This window comes from Balaenoptera acutorostrata, chromosome 15 (genome assembly GCF_949987535.1).
Source record: "Balaenoptera acutorostrata chromosome 15, mBalAcu1.1, whole genome shotgun sequence".
Lineage (NCBI taxonomy): Eukaryota > Metazoa > Chordata > Mammalia > Artiodactyla > Balaenopteridae > Balaenoptera > Balaenoptera acutorostrata.
The window spans coordinates 10,824,525-10,844,371 of record NC_080078.1 but is presented as its reverse complement, the minus strand read 5'-3'; the positions used below and the strand labels follow the sequence as shown (position 1 = coordinate 10,844,371).

Sequence of the window (19,847 nt, the reverse complement as noted above, 5' to 3'; positions counted from 1 at the left end):
CTTCTCCAAATTTTGGTTGAGTTAACGGTACCCACCTGAGTTGCCCTTTGTTGGTCTGTCAGTGGCCAGTCTCCCAGTGTGCAAACCTTGAACGTAGCTCTTAAATTACATGTTAACCCATCTGCATGAATCTACTCCAATCAGTTTCCCCGAAAAGAAAAACTGTACCTTGTTTAGATTGAACATCCTAAGAAATATAAAGACTCATAAACATTTCAGTTTGGAGGTTGAAAAAAAAGGAAAGGATTAAGAGGACAAATGGTTGCTGTCCTTGGAATGCTGTGTTGTCAGTGGGACTCCTGGCATCCAAAAGTGAGAAAATGCAGACAAAAAACGCCAGGCGGTATGCAAACACACTTGTCAAATTCACAGAGCCAGAAAAAGCTATTCCTGCAGTTTATCTGCCCCAAGTGGATTAGATACTAGCAGAGACGTGGAGATTTTGTTGAGCTTACAATTTTCATTTTTAAATTTGAAAAAAGGAGAAACATGGGGAAAATAAAATGAAGAGAGGAAACTGGCACGTCAGAGCTGGAAAAGAGCGGAAAGATTTAGTCCAACTCCTCCTTTGACAGATGAGGAGGCTGAAGCCCAAATAAGTAGCTTGACTTATCTCAAGTCCTTAAAAAAAAAAAAAAAAAAAAAAAAAAAGACCTTACATGGATATGACTAATAACAGACACTGATAAAGGGAAATGGGAAAATTAACCAAAGTTTGATCTCATGGGTTGTTTCTCCCCAACTGCACTGTGGACCACAGCGGTCAGCGGTGAAATAGACAAAGGGTGAAAGTTTATTCCAAAATACATCTCTCCCCATATCTGCCAATGCCCTCTTTTGACTTTGATTCCAGTTACTGTTGCTATGTACAAACCCACCCCAAAATGTAGAGACTTATCAACAGTCGCTTATTTTCTCGTGGTCCTGCAATTTGGGCAGGACTCAGTGGGGACAATTCATCTCTACTCCATGATGTCTGGGGCATAGCTGATAAACCACTGGGGGCTCTGAAGGCCCATTCACAACTTGTTGGTAGCTGATGCTGGCTGTTGGCGGGGACCTCAACTGGAGCTGTTGGCTGGAGTACCTACACGCGGTCTCTCCTTGTGGCCTGGGCTTCCTGGCTGCATGGTGGCTGGGCTCCAAGAATAAAGTCCCAACAGGACCACATGGGAACTGCATGGCTTGTTATGACCTAGCAGCAAAAGTCACACAGTGCCTCTTTTTCCATAGTCACAGGTGACCCAGATTCCAGTGGAGGGGACATAGACCTTGCCTCTCAGTGGGTAGAGTTATGTTACATTGTTTCAGTGTTAAAAGAACATGCGGAATGGGAGATCTTATTGATGCCATCTTGGAAAATATATTCCGTACAACTTGAGACAAGGATCTTCAACTGATGGTTGGGTGGGGAGAGAAATCTGCACTTTTTTAGGCTACTTTGGGGTTTCAGGGGCCGAGGCAGTGGCGAGGGGAGGGTTGAAAAAGCATAAGCAAATGTTGTAATTCGTATTTTATTTAATTAATTAATTAATTTTTTTGGCTGCGTCAGGTCTTAGTTGCAGCACGCAGGATCTTTGTTGAGGCATGTGGGCTTCTCTCTGGTTGTGGCGTGCGGGTTTTCTCTTCTCTAGCTGTGGCACGCAGGCTCCAGGGCACATGGGCTCTGTAGTTTGCGGCACGCAGGCTCTCTCATTGAGGCGCGCGAGCTCAGTAGTTGTGGCGCGAGGGCTTAGTCGCCCCGCGGCATGTGGGATCTTAGTTCCCTGACCAGGGGTGGAACCCGCGTACCCTGCATTGTAAGGCGGATTCTTTACCACTGGACCACCAGGGAAGTCCCAAGGACGTTCTTAAGTGAAACTGACTTTTTCTTTTTACTGCGAGTATGTGGTAGCAAAGGATACAATGAGATTAGCATGGTTTGATGCCACTGCTAAGGCACCATTGCTCTGGCACCATCAGTGCAAATGGCAAATAGATAACAGTAATAATACTGTGAAAATAGTTTTATCCTGAGAGTATTTCGGGCACCCTCAGGGTTCCGTGGACCACACTTTGAGAACCTCCATCTGGTGCACCATTTTCATTTTGCAAATGCAGCAACTGGGGACTGGAAAGGAAATAACTAACTCCAGGCTTCAGCATTTTATCGCCACTTGTCACAGGTTGGGTTTCCCAGGAAGCAGACTCCAAGATGGAATTCCTTGTTCAGGAAAGTCTAACGTGGGGGTCATTTACCTGTGGATTCTGGCTTCCCCAAGGTCACACATTTTCTCGTTCCAGGTCCCCCGCCTGCCAGTCACTTTCCCTCTCTGTTGTGCCTTTGCCTAGTGCACAATGCCCTTGATAATGAGACTGAAAATAAAAAGCTCTGCGTTCTCCAGGCAGGCCTCTGATTCAAGGCTTTGCACTAAAAATATTCTGCCTTCAAAATCGACAGGCTCTGACTTGTGAACAGGTCCGTAGACGCAGAGGCTTAAGGATTTCATTTGACCCCACTTCAAAGCCATCTCCTGCTTTCCAACGTGTCCCTGGGTTCCCCGGGACCTGGATAAATATTCTATTTGCTTGCAGAAAGACCTCAGAGAGTGACTCATTACCCGGCACAATAGGTGACTTAATTGGCAGGTCATGGTTAAGTGACTGCACCACTTGGCAACCCAAGGCAGACGGCATCATCCCCAGGACCAGAGGCGAGGGTGGCTCTGCTGAGCCTTAGATTGCTGGCTCAGCATCCCCCCCCCCAACCCTGTACTCAAGTGAACGCAGCTGTTTCCAGTCACTGCTCCCTACACCACACTCTCCATTCATCCCACACGGCCACAAGGTTACCCTCCTAAGATACTCCCAGAAGGTCGGATCCACCTGACACTTTCTGCATCTTGCTATAGTCCCCTGCATTGAGTTCAAACTCCTGCTGCCTTCTCAAGGCCCTCCATCACCCTCTAACCTCTAATACACACATTCTGCACCAGAGAAACTCTGCCCTCTGCTCTCCCCGCACCACGCTGTGGTCACTCAGGCCCCTGCCATGATGCACACTGCTGCCCCACCCAGACCCCATCCCTATTTCCCAACGACTTTTTCAAAGCAGGCTCAGTCCAGATCACCTCCTCCAAAAAGCTCCACCTGTCATCTGGACTCTTCCTGTTCAAATTATGTGCACCATACAACGTGGGACTTAATTATACACCATCTTGAATGTTCACCTTTGTTTCTTGTGTTATAGGCAACTCAAAGCAACTCACAGAGCTGTTATCGTGTTCCAGGGGCTGAGCTGAACAGGAGAGACAAAGGTGAACCAAGCAACGCCTCTGTCCTGAAGGGGCTGGTGGTGAACCCACACACACACCACAGTCACGCTCCCAAGCAGGCTGTCAGTCTCTTCAGAAGAGACCAGCTCCCCAATGCCTGGCCTGAGAGGCAGTGTGGACAGTGAACGCCTCAGCTTGGGAGCCCCGTCCATCTAGGGTACACCCGTTGTCCTTCCACCTGCCAGCCAGGCGTTATACAGGTCTGGACACCTGTATATACAGGTCTGGACACCAAAAGGCAGCCACCTCCTCCACCTATGGATAAACTCACAGCTGAACACAGAGATAAATAATAAATATACTATGGGCCAGGCACTACGCTGAGACCATTAAATGTATTCGGACTCTTAATCTTCTTAATTCTCCGAACTAGGTACATCTATTATCTTCATCTGATACATAAGGAGACTGAGCCTTGGGAGGTATCCACTAGCCCAAGACCACACAACCAATAAACAGAAGAGCCAAGAGCCGACCCACTCAAGTGGTCTTATTCCAGAGACTCAGCTCTCAATAATAATTATTATCATACTTAAATAGCAGCTAATATTTCTAAACATAATATATGTGAGCACTGTGCCAAGTGTACTCTGTGGATTATTTCATTAATTCCCCCAAAACCCTATGAGATAGGGTTACTAACCCATTTTACAGATGAGAAATTGAATCTTAAAGAGGTTACCTGGCTCAAGGTCCCAGCTATCCAGAAATCAGACGCTGGCATAGCTGCCTCTTTTAGCCAACTCACCAGTAACCCAAGGGTCATGACCAGTGGCTGGGTCTGAATTGGCTTCCGGCCTTGTCCACATGCACCTTCTGTGTTCATAGGAAATGACCACGTTGCTCTGATGACAGTCCTTGTCTGTGGCTGGTAGGTCACCTGGCTACACAGACCCAGACAGAGCCAAAGGATGGTTGCCCACAAAGTCCTGTACTATAGCCTGAATGTCTGTCTGTGTCCCCCCAAAATGCATATGTGGAAAACCAATGCCCAGTGAGAAGGTATTAGGAGTGTATCTGGAATGTGGTTAGTTCATGAGGGTGGAACCCTCATGAATGGGATTAGTGCCCTTATAAAAGAGGCTCCAGAGAGCTCCCTCGCCCCCTCCATCATGTGAGGATACAAGGAAAAGGCTGCAGCCTGGAAGATGCTGTACCTGGCCATGTTCACCTGATCCACCATGCTCCTCTCTGATCTCAGACTTTCAGCCTCCAGAACTGTGAGAAATAGATGTCTGTTGTTTATGGACCATCCAGTCTGTGATATTCTGTTAATGCAGCCCAAACAGACTAAGATACCCTAGCTGGAAATCTGCAGGCTGCCCTGCACGTCCCAGGCCCGTAGGCTCAGCAAGACCTCAGGGCCAGACACTAAGGCATCAGACTTCAGTCATGCAAACCTAGACTTAAAGTTCCTTCCCAGAGAGAAGTGCTGTTTTGAGAGGCTGGGAGACCTTGGGACAATCCCTTCCTTCCCTGGCCCCTGTTCCTCTGTCACTGAAATGAGTATTAAGTGAGAATGCCCACAAAGGGCTTGTCTTCTCTAGAAGCTCAGCCAACAGTGCTATAATTATTTTAAATTGATGTTATCGGCTAAGTGCCAGGCTACCTGGAAAATTCCTTCAGTTTCCTCTGGGGTCCAGGGAACTGACATCAGGGAGGACCTGGATGGATCCAGTCCCTTCCACCCAACACTCAGCCCTTCCACGCTCCCCTCTTCTTCACTGCCTGCAACCTCAGACTGAATTTCCATCTCGAAAGAATGCTCTCAGCCTCAGCCTGCCCCTCCCCTTTGTCTCTGGGGTGGGCTCTGAAGATCTCATCTGGACAGAATCGATGTGCTAAGTGCAGGCAGAGACTAATGCTCTGTTACAATTTTTCTACATACCTCATTTATCCTAATGGAAATATCCTAAATTTTAAATATCCTAATACGATATTTTTTAAAATTTATTTATTTATAAAATTTATTTATTTATTTATTTGGCTGCATTGGGTCTTTGTTGCTATGCGTGGGCTTTCTCTAGTTGCAGCGAGCGGGGGCTACTCTTTGTTGCAGTGTGCGGGCTTCTCATTGCGGTGGCTTCTCTTGTTGCAGAGCACAGGCTCTAGGCACGCGGGCTTCAGGAGTTGTGGCACGCGGGCTCAGTAGTTGTGGCTCGTGGGCTCTAGAGCGCAGGCTCAGTAGTTGTGGCCCACAGGTTTAGTTGCTCCGCGGCATGTGGGATCTTCCCAGACCAGGGCTCAAACCCGTGTCCCCTGCATTGGCAGGCGGATTCTTAACCACTGCGCCACCAAGGAAGTCCCCTAATACGATATTTTAAAAGTTAATATTGTAATATGTATCTCAATTAGCTTAGCGCAGCCCCTCTTGAGCAGAGGCTGCGGGCTCCATGCCGAGGGACGGGACCCTGCGGACATCATAGGAGGTGGGCCAGGGCCAGAAGGAAGCCCAGCTCTGGCATGAAGTGTTGAGGAGAGCTGCTCGAGAACTTTCGCACTTAGAAGACCCCTGGGCTTCATTACATTAACAACATGGCCTCAAGGTCCTTCCATCCATAGAAGAAATGCATTTCTCAGCAAATTATTCTACAGCCAGTATTTCTTGAAATTGCATGATAATATCAGAAATGTTGTGGACAGGGCAGAGAACAGAGCGATGCATACTTGGGGTCCATGGTGGGTTCTGAGTGAGTTTCTGGTTTTGCGTTAGGGAGATGGGAAAGGGAGCAGATTGCTTTGAGGGGGGGAGCATGAGGGTGTTTTTTGCCTCTTTAAATGCACACACATATTATTGGCTTTTCCTTTCCATCATCACTTTACTCTAAGCAAAGCCTCATTACTTAAAAAAAAAAAAAAAAAGCTGGAGCGTCCTAACAATAGTCCATAATTACTTTGCAAATGGTTCTGTGGAGTAATTATGCCATTAGTCCAAGTGCCTTCTACATCAAAGATTTCTCTCTCTCTGCAGTGCCTTTTCTATTTGGGTTAGGGAATGAGAAGAAGCTCCCGGGAGCCTGAGTGATGGGGACCCAGGCTGTGGGCACGGGGATTTAGAGATGCCCATCTTAGCACGTCTATTGTCAAACCAACAATTCCTGCAAATGACACCTCCCCACAGGAAGGCAGGATGCTAAGGCAGAGTTCCCAAGGAGAAGAGATTAACAATCAGCCTTTGGAGAAAGCGTATTCGGGCAGCTGCCTCTAAGGATTTCTGGCCACACTAGATAGAGAACGGAACCTCAGAGCCATCTTTGGCTTTACTCACCAGTTTGTTATGACAGGCTGTGGCCATGTGAAGGTCACCCGTCCTGCAGTTAATAGATCCAAGTGAGAAAACCTTCTGTGGTTCCCATACAACCTAATGAGAGAGGAAAAAAAGCATAGACCGCATTTAGTTGAGGACCTGCTCCATGTCAGCTGCTGTACTTGGCATTTCACTCCTAGTATCTAGTAATTCACACTATATTTATTGCTTCTATTCTACAGATGAGAAACCGAAGCTCAAAAAAATCATCAATGCCCAGCCTTCTCCAATGTTTCTATCCCAGTATCCTAAGCAAAGTGGCTTTTATCCTCAAGGTCACTCCCATAGTCAGAAATGGCTGCAGGAGCTCCAGCCATCACATCCATATCTCAGACAGAAAGAAAGAGAATGTGAGGTGGGGGAGAAGGCAAAAGAGCACTTCAAGGAGATTTTCCAAATCCCCACCCAATGGCTTCTGCTTCAATCTGATTGGTCATCCCATTGCAAAGGAGATTGAGTAAAAGAGTTTTTAGCCAAGCAAGAACTACCTTTAAAAATATAGGGCTCTGTTACTAAGAAAGCAGAAGAGATTGGGACAATGGGTAGGTAAGCCACAATCATTATTCTGCTTTACACACTTTATTGTGTTTAAACACTCACAGTAATCCTGCAAGGTGGGTGCTGTTACACCCAGTCTGTCCATGAGGCTCAAAATGTGTAAATCCCTTGCCCAGCACAGAGCAGTTAGTAAGTGGGCCTGACCCAAAGCAGGGTTCAACCACAGTGCCCACTGCCCATCACTGCAACTCCCTGGCAGAGGCCTGACAACAAAGGGCAGGGCAGCAAGTGGGACAAAGCAGGGCTGTACAGTGATGGGAAACGAATGCACACTGGTGGGGAGGCATCTCACCGTGTGCACTGGTGCGGGTTCCTGTGGGGAAAGAGGGGACGGCACGGAGCTGGTGAGACACATGGAGAAGGGCAGGTGCTACACACCTTCTATGCAGCCTACCGTCCTGGGAGCCCCGCATGAGCCACCTCCAAGAAGGGAAAGACTACAAGGGTCTGTCTGTTTCATTGCTCTATCTCTAGTGCTCAGTAGAATCATTAGATCAGTGAATGAATGAACAAACAAATGATTAAATTAAGAAGATACTTTGCAGCCTACTGCCTTCTTCCGGTTTAGATGGATTTCAGAAAAAAAGCTATTCTGAAACAGACATTCCAGACTCAGATTCTGGTTGCCTCAGAGCACAGACCACACATGTTGTGATAAAATGTAGAGGCACACAGCAGATCTACCCCCTCTGAACAACCAGTGATGCTTTTTATAATTTTGGTAGCTATTTAAAACTGCATGGTGCAATACATAATTTTTTATTGATCTGTAATTATAAATGTTTCTGATCAATTAAATAAGATGATGAATCCATTCGCAGGCTTCTAAGGCATGTGATTCATTTTGATTGATTGATGATTGATTGATTTTGGTTGGTTGCCCTCCCAGAGTTGGGTAGGTAGGTAGGAGGTGCCCAAATGTCAGTAGAAAAGACCCCCTGAGTCTCCCAAAATCCTTGACCCTGGCTCCAAATATTCTACTTCATTACGCCCTCCAACCACTACCGTTTTTTAGGAAGTCACCAATTAAAGATTCATCTGGCACAGACAGGCTGGGAAGGCTAACCCTTCAGCTCTCTGACATCCCCACCAAAGAGGAAGAATTCCTCAGATCTCCAGGGTCCTTTCCATCTCGTGAAAAGCCAGGGGCTCTCAAGCACTGAGGGACTGGGGTTTCTGAGAGGGGCAGGAGGGGCGACCTCGGAGCCTGCAGCTCTCAAAGTAAAGCAACCTAAATGGTGAGCGACACCTAGGACAGAGGGTGCCTAAGGGCACTAGGCAGGAGAGCAGCAATGCTTCCCTTTTTCCTCATCAATTACACCTTGACCTCGGGCTCAAATTCCAGGGTTAAACAAAGCTTCTGAATCAGCTCATTCATATTCAGATTTCTGTTACTCACCACCCCAGAGATGCTGATTCAGTGGGTCTGAAGGGTCCCCAATGTGCATTTTTAACAAGGAGGTGGTGACTCCACTGCAAATGAGAAAAACTGCCTTACTCTCTGGGCTACTCCTTGTGACTTGTTAACTTTTCATCCTTTCCACTACCTCTAAGAACAATCGAGTTCAAGGCCACTTAGAAAACATTTACTTATAGGAAGGCAGTGACATAGACACAGTCTGAGATTTACTGGCAGACGGAGGTAGGAGGCGGCATCACGGGCCCCCAGGACCGCAGCCCTAGATGGAGAGGCAGGCCTGGAGCAAGTACCCCGTGAGCACGGAGGAGGCGGCAGCTGCACACTGCTGCTGAAGAAGGAAGTGCAGTTCCATTGGGAAGAAGCAGGGGTGGTTTCACAGGAGACAGAATTTGAATTTGCGCCCGAAGGGTGCAGAGTTTTAAAATCAAGGGCAGGCGGGATGGGTCCTGGGGGAATCCCGCAGTGGCTGCTCTTGTGTTGAGTTGAAATCTACTTCTCTAAGTAAGTCCTTCCGACAGGCCCCAGCTCTACCCAGTTTTTCTCCTGCTGCAGCGACAGCTCTGCATCTCCACCCCAGGGCCACCCAGTCTGGCTTCCCTGCTCTACGCGAGGTTGGGAGCACAGCTGGAGAAACCCTCCCAGCTCCACGGACTGGGGCCCTCGGGGCTGCCCCCGCTGCTGGCTCTTGATCAGCTCCCTTTCCCCTTGGCAGCTGCTCTGCCTCCTGTCCTCTCTGCAACATCCCTACATCCATCCGGGTGCAGCCCCACCCGCAACTCCATCTAGAAAGCGGGACGGCCACTTGGGCAGAGGGAACACCGGGGATTCACCTTCCAGCCTCGTTCCCACCTGCTTGTTCCCCAGCGCCGGTACCCACAGCTCCACAGCTGGACTCTCACTTCCAGTGGTGTCCGCAGGGCTAGGGAAGGCCTGGCTTATGATGGACATGGCAAACCAATAGGATTTGGTGAACTTCAATCTGAAAGAAGCCTCCGTCACCCCCCCCCACCCTACCCAACCCCAAGCCCACCTACCCTATCTGCACTCTTACCTGATCCCGCTCATCACCATTTCCAGGGAAAACACAGTCCATTCCACATGGAAAATCCCTCCCTTCTGCCCTTGCCTCCCCAGCTCCCCCTCGTCCCCAGGACCTGTCCCTGTGGATTTGTCTAAACCAGCAGCTGCCCTCACCTCCCATCTCCCAGAAAGAGGTGAGCTGCCTCCTTGGTAAAGCTCATCCCCACCCCAGGCTCCCTGCCTCTGGCTTTCCACCCTCTTATCCACCCTCCCTCCACACCGCTGCTTCTCAAAGTGTGGTCTGAGAACCGCCACACCTGAATCGGCGGAGATGCTTGCTAACCATGCGGATCCCAGGCCACCCACTAGATCTACTGAACTAGACTCTCCGCAGCTGAGGCCCAGGAGTCTGGATTTTAACAAGCATCCCGGTAATATTTTTTCAAATAATAAACACCCCCCCCCATGACTCCCACACACACTTCCCATCCTCCTAGGGACAGCAGGGTAAAGACCAGCAATCGCAGCCCCACCACCCCGCCACATCCCCCTGGCAGCCCTTAGAGTCTGCGGTGCTGAGCCCTGAGCGACCAGAGAGCTGCCAGCTTCCTAAACCCACACTGTTTGTCATACCCCTGTGCCTCCGTCCCTCCTTTCCCCTCTCCAGAGCATTCTTCCCACCCACTCCCATACCCCAACTCGAAACTCCTGAGTCCCCTCCCCAAACCTGCTAAGCCCCATGCTTCCCACTTCAGTAAATGGCATCCCCATCCACGCAGTTGCTCAAGCCTCAAACCTAAAAGTCCTGTTTGGTTCCTCCCCGGCCCTACAGCCCAGTCTCAGCAAGTCATTTGGTCCTACCCTCGCGATGCAGCCCAAATCCACGCACCCTGGACAACACCCACCATCGCTCAGCTGGCCTGCGCTCGGCATGTTCTACCCCACGACCTCCTCTTGACCAGTTCATCCCCATCTCTGGCAAATAGCATCTCAGAGAGGCGTTCCCCAACCTCTTGTCCCAAAAGAACTATGCAAAATGAAATCACTTCCTCTTTCTGCACAGGAAATAGCACTCCCTGAAGGTGTAAGAAATACCTGTGTTTACTTGTCCATCTTCCAGCTCTTTCGCTATCAGGTAAATAACACGAGGGCAGGGACCCACTTCAGGCAAGTAACCTCTCAGCCCAGCATCCCCTAAGTGCCCTACCATAGACACCCAGTAAATATTCATTGAATGTGAAATGAACTCTTTAAAGTCTTTACAGAAGTTAACTTAATCTACACAGGACCCCCCTTACTGTTCCTTTTATTATAGAGGAAGAAACCAAAGTAAGGTGAATTGCAGAGACAGCACAGCAAGTGAAGGACATGGCTGGGATTCGAACCCAGGACAACCAGAGGTCAGAGCCCAAGCTTCCTTAATCAAACTGCCTCTTCTCAAGGCCAGGACCTGGGGCTTAGGACAGTGTCCAGTCTACTCTACAGATGGTATCAGCTAGCTATGGCTGCATAACAAAATGCCCCACAGCATATTAGCTTAAAACAACATTTATCATCTCAGTTTCTGTGAGTTAAGAATCCAGGCTGGTTCCGCTGGCTCTGGGTCTCTCAGAAGACCATAGTCAAGCTGCCAGCTGGAAGGAATTTGCTTCCAAGCTCACTCCCATGGTTACTGGCAGAATTCAGTTCCTTAAAGGCTGTTGGGTGGAGGGCCTCAGTTTCTCCCTGGCTATTAGCCCAGAGGCCACCTGCAGGTCCTTGTCACGTGAGCCCCACTGTGGCACAACTCACAACATGGCAGCTGGCTTCACTGGAGCAAGTGAGAAGGACCAGAGAGGGTGAGAGTGAGGCAGAAATCACAGTCTTTTTGTAACTAGATTAGACTGCTTGGGCTGCCAAAATAAATACCACAGACTTGGGGGAGACAACAGAAATGGACAGTCTCACAGTTCTGGAGGCTGGAAGGCCAAGTTCAAGGTGTTGGCAGGGTTGGTTTCTTCTGAGAGCAATGGGGGAGATGCTGTTCCATCCCTGTCCCCCAGATTCTGGTGGTTTGCTGGTGATTTTTGGTATCCGTCAGCTCAGGGATACATCATCCTTCTCTTCGCCTTCCCCTTGGCATTCTCCCTGTGTGTGTGTCTGTCTCTGTGTCCATATTTCCCCTTCTTATAAGGACTCCAGTCACACTGGACTAGAGGTCACTTGACTGACCTCATCTTAACTTGACTGCATGTGCAAAGACCCTGTTTCCAAATACAATCATATTCAGCAGTACCGGGGGTTAAGATATAATCTTTTGGGGGGAGGACACGATTCAACCCATCACAGTAACCTAATCTTAGATGTGACATCCCATCGTTTTTCCAGAGCCTCTTGATTAGAAGTGAGTCTCCAGGTCCAGCCCACACCCAAGGGAGGGGATTATACATGAGCCTGGATGTCAGGAAGTAACCATCATTAGAGCCATTTTAGAAGCTGTCTACCCTACATGTATCCATAAAAATTACTTGAATGAGTAATCCAGCATCTACCATACTTGTACTGTCATTGTTTATACATTTATTTCTCCCCCCTGCCCCAGGCTGTGGGCTTCCTAGAAGCAGGGACCATGTCAGATTCACCACTAGAACATTCCTGGCACCTAAAACTGGACCTGCCACATGACAAGATAGGTGCCCAGTCAATATTTATTGAATAAATGAATATATAAGTAAATGAATGAGAAACAGATAATGTTTCTCTCTGTCCAAGGGAGCAATTACTTCTAAACTCTGTATTAGGAGAGCATCACAATAGGCCATTGTCTTTATGTGTCTGGGATTAAATGGATTCTTCTCCAGCCAGCCCAATCTTAACTATTGATCAGAAAACTAAACACTTGCTTATTTAAGGGGGAAAAGGCAGCATTGGCTGCATACAAAGAAATTGTGAGACAAGTCAGATGTCTGATGAGTAATTTTCTCTGCCATTTTGATAAGACCCACGAGGTACATCTGTTTCATTCACTTTGATCAGAACTAAAAACAACCTCAAACATACTGCCTAATGCAGCATCTACCTGACAGGTGTACGGGGAGTGATTATATTGTCTCTCTCCATCCCCAGAAGCTATTAATGAGAGCCAACATGACTGGCAGCCTAAGATACGAATTCTGGAAGGGGTGGGGAAAAGAGCCAATCAGAGCAAACAGACTCCGCGGAGAAGATATGGGGTGGAGAAACTATGGGGTGGAGAGCACAGAGCCCACGTGGAGCTCTTGATAGGATGAGAAATGAGGGTCAAAGCCAGAGCCTTCACTGGAACCTTGTCCAAACCACAGGCCAGGTTCTCAGAACAGGAATCAGGCAATTGGGTCTGCTCTTGACACTCACAGGAAATCTGGCGGATCAATTTTAGAGAGCCGATATGTCAAAATAAAATACTCATCGACAGAGCATGCGTGGGAAGTGGTGTCTGTATTATTCTGGAAAGAAGTGGACCGGGACTCGGGAGGTGTGTGTTGGAACCCTGTCCCTGTCCCTTGCTAGCTCTGTGATCTGGAGAGATCTTCCTGAGCCTCAGTCTCTCTGGCTGTAAAAGGGGGATAACAGTCCTCACAGAGTAAAGTATGTGAACATTTGCATATTACAATATCTGTCAAACAGCCCAGATCCCAGGCGGTTCTCAGAACACACTTGGTCATCAGCTTCCTGTTACAGGACTCAAGCTTAGCCTTGGTTTGGGAAGTAGCTCGGCAATGATTTCTAAAAACTAGTTTTTTGGCTGAATGACTAGGGAGAAATCAGTGTGTCTGTTCTGCAGAGCTGTGTCACGAACTGTTGCTTCTGTGGTTTCTTGAGCTATGTCCTCTTGTCGTGTGTGTGTGTGTGCATGTGAGTGTGTGTATGTGTATATGCCTGTGTGCATGCATATGTGTCCGTACACACTCACACCTGCACATATGCATGGATGTGCTCAGTTCCTGGGCCTCCAGCGATTTCTTGTGCTGTCAGACTTTGACAAAATCCTAATAAAAGCAGGGTGATTGCTAATCAACTTCTAGGGGCTCTACTCAGTCCACTGGATGGAAAATCATCTATATTCATCCACCACCCTTGAGGGATATAGTGCAAGGCTTAGAAGCACAGACTGTTTCCAAACGGCCCGAGTTCTAATCTTTGCTCTGCCCCTCTCCTCGTATGACCTTGGGCAAGTTACTTATCTGCTGTGCCTTCGTTTCCACATCTGCAAACTAGAGATAGTCGTGGGCCCACCTGATAGAGCTGTCATGAGGATTAAATGAATCAGGCTTTAGTGCAGAGTCACAGCCCACAGGAGGCCTCCTGGTCCTAACACGGCCATGTTCTGCTTTGCTTGGATGACTCTGGGAGGTAGAACACTGTCAGTCCTTTCAACATGCCTTCCAGGGCGAGCAAATTCATCCAGCACCCAGTGCACAATAAATGCAAGCTTGGCAGATGAAAATGAATTCATGAGTAAATGCAAAGAATCATACTTGCTATAATAGAGTCCACTGAGAAAGAAAAAGCCAGTCTATGTGTTCAATCTTTTAAAAGACACATGCCATCTAAGAGTATTTGGTATGGAGGAAACTACTGGAAATTAATCCCTTCTGTCTTTTGGCTGGGGCTTTGGATGTTCTCATGCTGAGCAGGACTGAACATCATATGGAGAAGGGAAAAGGTGTGTCCTGGGCAGCCCCCTAGACACCCAACCACAAGCCAGCTTCTCCATCATGGCCAAGACATGGCTACTCTCAACGGGACACCGCAGGGCCTGAAGCCCTGGGGGCAGCCATTCCCTTCTGGCCACCCCCAACACAAAACTCTCTGAAAATGTCTCCTCTCTCATCTTGTCAAAATCCCCCTCCTGCATGACTGGGAAGCTGTCGGTGTGATCTACAACCCCCAGGCAGGCCTGGAAAATGAGCTAAATTGCCTGAGTCACTAGCAATGATAGAATCATTCTACAGGAAATTGGAAATCAATACTTGTCATCACTGTACAGAACTCCTTTATCAAGAGTTCCAGCTCACCCTGTAATGCAACCATGAAGGACTTGAAGGCCAATATGGTAACAACAGGAAGAGAAAGGGCCGTGTGTGTGTGTGTGTGTGTGTGTGTGTGTGTGTGTGTGTTTATCCAAAAACACATCAACATCCAAAGACAGTGCCAAACCCCTCAGGCTGGCGGAAGACCTCGGCATCCAGCAGATGGAGATGTTGCATCCTAGGAAGCTGAGAACTAAGTTGTGCATCCGCTATGGAGTTTAATTGAAAATGAGATGCTCTTCCTGGAACCTGGTGCATGCCCTCCTCAGCAGAGCACCTCTGCCTGCGCTGGGCTAGTGCACAACGAAGAGCAGTAATAGCCATGGTCCCCCCTTCACAGAGCACCTGGACATCCTCGAGGAATCTTCAGGTATGTTGTCCCAACCGACAGCACAAAGAGTTTTGGTTTGCTTTTGATTTTCGATGGGCTTGGCTTGCATGGTTGGATTGTTTTGTATTTTGAGAAGCAGCAAGGCCATAAAAGTTATCCAAAAGATCTGTGTTCAAGTCCTGACTCTTTCACTTACATACACTCACATAGAGAGTATTAGAAAAAATGCTGAATTTCTCCGAATCCCACTTTTCTACATTATCCATAAAATATAGAAAGTAGCACACATAGAGTTGTGATGAATGAAGTAAATAAGTTTGTATATGGAGAAATGCCATGTAAATTTACAATGATACATAATGATGGATTATAATATTGGTGTAGCCGTTTACACATTAGGCCACTGGGCAAACTGAGCCCCAAAGACGTAGAATGACTTGCTTAAAACTTGTTCATGTGAAAATAAGAGTAATCACTGGGACTTCCCTGGTGGTGCAGCGGTTAAGACTCCAAGCTCCCAGTGCAGGGCACCTGGATTTGATCCCTGGTCAGGGAACTAGATCCCACATGCATGCCGCAACTAAGAGTTCACATGCCACAACTAAGGAGGCAGCGAGCTGCAACTAAGGAGCCCGCTGGCCACAACTAAGGAGCACACTGCCACAACAAAGAAGCAGGCGAGCCACAACTAAGGATGCTGTGAGCCACAACTAAGACCTGGCACAACCTAAATAAATAAATAAATATTTTTTTTAAAAGAAGAGTAATCACCAAGATTTATGTTAGATTATAAAACACTTGCTTGTTCATTGTGGATTTTGGAATAAGGATCTAATAGGGAGGATCATTCTCCTCCTTCTTGTAAGGAAGACATTTGGAGAGCATCAGGGAAGAGCTCACAGACTGAGGATTAGGGACCTTGGTCCTTTTCTCCACTGGACTCACTCTTACTTTAGAGACCTCTGGGTACCCCAAACCTCACCCTTCTTAGTGGTTCTAATAAGCTCCCACATAAGAATCATCATCCTAGAGAATTCTGAATATCATAGGCTCACACTGTCAAATTCCCCTCAATGATCACTGACAGGAGAACATAGGTTGGAAGAGGGGCAGCGGATGGCTGCTCCCATACCTATGCTTATCACAGGCACCCTCCCATGGCTTGGCTCAAGTGCCCGTCTCCCCCAGGAAGTCTCCCTGATTGCACCAACCCTCAACGAGCTCTTGAAATCATTGCCTCGTCTATCCCATTATTTGCACCTATTTCTTCTTTTTTCTTTCTTTCAGTGTGTAAATCTTGCCTCCCAATCTGACTGCAAGTCCCTACAGGAAGGAGGCCACACCTCTATCCTTGAGTGTCCAAGTGCTATGCTATGGATTAGGGCCACCAGGAGATGCTCAAGAAATCTTTGATGAAGAGGAGGAGGATGAAGAATTTTCATTCCTCACTGGATGCAAATAGTTGTAGGTCTAGTGGAGAGGCCAGAGCTAAAAGCCACAAATTTGGCAGACTTCATGGCATGATTTTAGTACGCCACATAGGTACTCACCCCAAAACCTGTGACCACATGGTTCTGCATGATACCTGGGTCTTAGCAACTCAGCTGGCAGAAAAAGAGAAGAACCAAACCAACCAGCTGCAGACCAATTGGCCCTGGGAGGGTTAACCAGGGTCTAGTAGACGAAGTCCGGACTGTGGTAAACTAAAATGTGGCTCATGGGAATTCCCTGGCAGTCCACTGATTAGGACTCGGTGCTTTCACTGCTGGGGCCTGGGTTCAATCCCTGGTCAGGGAACTAAGATGCCACAAGCTGTGCAGTGCGGCCAAAAAAATTTTTTTAATAAATAAGTAAATAGAATGTTGCTCAGGAGCACATGGAGATTCAAGGGAATGCATTCAGGGGGCAGGGTGCTGCTGAGGAAGGTCAGGCAGCAAGTGATACCCAAAGTCAGGAGGAAGCATCTTCCCTGTCCCAGGCATCAGGTCACAGCCCAAGGACCATGTACATGAGGGAAGCCCAAGGGAGTCAATGTAATAAAGAATCTGACTCCATTTTGGATGTTCGACTGCTGCCAGCTTCCAAATCCCACCACTCTCCTTCCCCACCTGCCCCACAGCTGGGCAAGATGATAGGAAAGCCAAGGCATAGGTAGGAAGATCAAACCACATGTGCACGGGAACACTCACTTTGGCCCCACCCCCTGGCCACCTACTATGGACTGAATTGTTGTGTCCCCCCAAAATTCACATGCTAAAGCCCCAACCCCCAATGTGATGGTATTGGGAGATGGGGCCTTAGGGAGGTGATTAGGTCATGAAGGTGGAGCCCTCAGGAATTAGATTAGTGCCCTTATAAAAGGGACCCCAGAGAGCTCCCTTGCCCCTTCTGCCATGTGAGGACACAGTGAAAAGATCACCATCTACGAACCAGGAAGCAGGTTCTCTCCAGACACTGAATCTGTTGGCACCTTGATCTTGGACTTCCCAGCCTCCAAAACCTTGAGAACAAATTTCTGTTGTTGAAGCCACCCAGTCTACGGTATTCTGTTATGGCTGCCCAAGCTCACTAAGACACCACCATAAAACCCCAAGCCAATCTCCTTTCCCTGTGTTCTCATGCCATTGTCAGAGCAGCCTGGGGGCCTACCCTCCTCTCCCCAGAAAGCCTCATTATGTGAGTAATAAATCCTTTCCTATTCTCTTAGTGCATCTGTGGCATCATCAGCCTCGATATCTGAGCCACATTTTTTAGGAGGAGGGGTTGATCCCAACTTGGTGGGGTAACCATAACAGCCAGCAAGCCTCAGGGAGGATTTCCAACCCCCAACAGTCAAACAAGCTGGGGCTTGGGGCTTGGAGCAGGGAAACTGGAATTCAAGTCAGTGGTTCTAATTGGGCTGACATGGAGCAGAGGTGAGGAAAGACTAAACTTGAGAAACCCTGGGCTCCCACAAGACCAATGCCACACCCCACCCTCTGGTGCTGACTCGGGCAACTGCAGGGCTGAGCCTGCAAGTAGAGGCACGCACACTGCTACCCAGGAAGGACAAAGGAAAGCAAGGGCTGACTTGGCACAGCATGTTAATGTAAAGAAATTCTCACGCTAAGGAAAACATTGGCTCTGCCCCAGCCATGCCCACCAGTAACCTTTGGAGCAAAGCATTCAAGGTGTAAGCTGAGCAGAAACTATAGATTGGCTCCTTCTAACTACTCCCAGGCCTGTGTTTCTTGCCTTCCTTTATTTTAGAGGTGAGAAAGCTGAAATATTCCATCTTTAGTCTCCTTTTCAGCTAGCGATGACACTGACATAGTTTCGGACAAGGAGATATAGAAAGAAATTTTCTAAGGAAACCAGCTCCCCCAAGTTAAAAAGATGAAGCCCAACAAGGAAAAATCCCTTTGTCTCTTCCTACTTCCTTCTGCCTGGAATGCAGGTGCAAAGCAGCGAAGCGCAGCAGCCACACTGTGACCATGAGGGTGGAAGAGACATGCTAAGGATGATGGGACAGAAAGATAGAAGGGCCTGAATCAGCCCTGAATTGCTCTCCTGTGAGCTTCTGATTATGTGGAGAAAATAAACTGTTGCTTGGTTAAGGCACTATAGTTGATTTTCCCCTACGCACAGGCAAACTGTGGGTAAAACAACCGGCACATCAGCAAAGCTAGAGGAGATACCCATTGATGGCTGACCAAGAGCACTTACTTTAGTGTCAGATCCGACAGACCTGAATCAGTGTCCCATCTCTGACTTCTTATAAGCTAGGTGGACTTGGGCAAGTTACTTAATCTCTCCAACCCTTAGTTTCTTCATCTGAAGAATGAATATGATAATAGTATCCACTTCAAAGAGTGACTTAAATGCAAACTTCAATGCAAAGCACTTAGCCCAGGGCCTGGCACAGAGTGAGTCCTCAGCAAATGCGGGTTATTTTGGTTAAACTGGTTCTTTCCACAAGGTCAATGCTCCATTTTCCTTGAAGGAACAATTATGAATAAGCTAATTATACCTTTTTTTCTTTCTTTTACTTTTCAGCCACTTAGGGGCATTTATGCTGCCATGATATTCATGTTCAGAGGCCAGTGGGTCACATAAATGAGTCTCTAAAGACTCACTCAGAGAGACACTGGAGTTGTCGACTGTTGCCCCTTCCCTAACATGAAGAGTAGAGACAGGTCTTTAGAAGGGCTTTGAGTGTGTCCCAAGAGGAGTGTCAGGATCAAGCCCCTGTGTTCTTAGGGACAGTGGGCTGGGCCAGTTTTCCAATTAGGAAGCAGAGAGGGAAATCTAGGGGGCAGAATATCAAAGAACCCCTCCCCTGACCCCTCTGTATGAAATCTTTCTAACAGATGATGGAAGCTTTCCTTCCATAATGAGCACTGATTCTCAAATGCAAATCCACTGCGGACAGAGGACACATGAACCTCAATTCTCTTTAAAGTATGGATGACTGGCATTGGGGTCTTTCTGGAAAGCAGGGTTTCAATGCATTGAGGTCTTTGCAGAAATCAGTGGAGGAAGTGAGAAAACTAAAGTGCAGAAAGAGGAGGTCATTGCCCAGTGATGTACTTTGCAACGTTCACAGTTTTGCCAGAAGTCACTCTTCCCTGTTGGTCCAATAACAATCCCCGAGTAACGTGTTCTGTCCCTGTAGGGTTTTCCAGGCCTTAAACTCACCCCTTCCTCTCCTTCCAGAGATCCCTAGCCATTGGGAGCCAAAATAGCCGCTGGACTCATGCCGGGAAAGTGCCCAGTCACCGCCAAAACATAGGGCACAGTGGAACTCCCACCTCCCACCTCAGGACCATCACAGTAAGGCTTGTCCAGGGATGTGCTGTGACCTGCA

General features: G+C 48.0%; 1 long non-coding RNA gene across 1 annotated transcript in view; it reads right to left on the bottom strand.

Moving 5' to 3' along the window:
- Nucleotides 1-19,847, bottom strand: part of LOC130704945 (uncharacterized) — a 276,914-nt gene that overhangs the window by 206,349 nt on the left and 50,718 nt on the right. The window contains exon 2 of the long non-coding RNA XR_009005503.1: nt 6,583-6,675. This is a non-coding gene — a long non-coding RNA (uncharacterized LOC130704945). The remainder of the gene's footprint in view (nt 1-6,582; nt 6,676-19,847) is intronic.